Source organism: Zeus faber (genome assembly GCF_960531495.2).
Source record: "Zeus faber genome assembly, chromosome: 12".
Lineage (NCBI taxonomy): Eukaryota > Metazoa > Chordata > Actinopteri > Zeiformes > Zeidae > Zeus > Zeus faber.
Genome location: NC_137196.1, coordinates 25,538,487 through 25,539,142, shown reverse-complemented (window position 1 = coordinate 25,539,142; position 656 = coordinate 25,538,487).

The window sequence follows — 656 nt, the reverse complement described above, 5'->3', positions numbered from 1 at the left end:
AAATAAATCAGAAATAAAACACAGACCCGAACCCAAACCCGTCTTCGCAGGCTTCAGTATTGAGAAATTTTAATTCAAACTATTAAAATAACCATTGTTGTTTCGGAACATAAGAATAAACAGACATTTTTATACTCCCCTCTCTTCAATTTGCTTGCTTCAATGTGCGTTACCAAAACACAACCGACCCTTCCCTTCCACCCACGATCCGAGCCGTGGGCTTCAAGACAGATTTAAAATCCGTCGGCACATGTGTTGTGCGTGTCACCCGTGGGTACCCCACTGGGCTGGGACGGCGCCCGGCTCCCCGCACGGATCGGAACCGGGGCGGCTGGTCCCTGTCTGAAGTCTAAGAGCGTTGCCTTGGTCTTCAGATCCTAGAAATGGATCTCTGTGATGTCCTACATGTGAAGGAGGGTCTTCCCTCCTTCCTCGCGCACCCTGTGAAGGAGAGCGCCCGGGGCCCGGCTCTAAATCACCGGGCGGCCGGCATTTTCTGTCTCGGCGCGTCGCCCCCGCTTCAGAGGCGCGGGGCCGACGGACTGGATTGAAGCCATTTCAAGCCGGGGGGCATTAAGAAAGTGCTCTCCGGTTGGGAGCGGCGGGCGTCCATCGCGCGGCCACACGCCGCGCTCGTGGAGGGAAGCATGAATTGA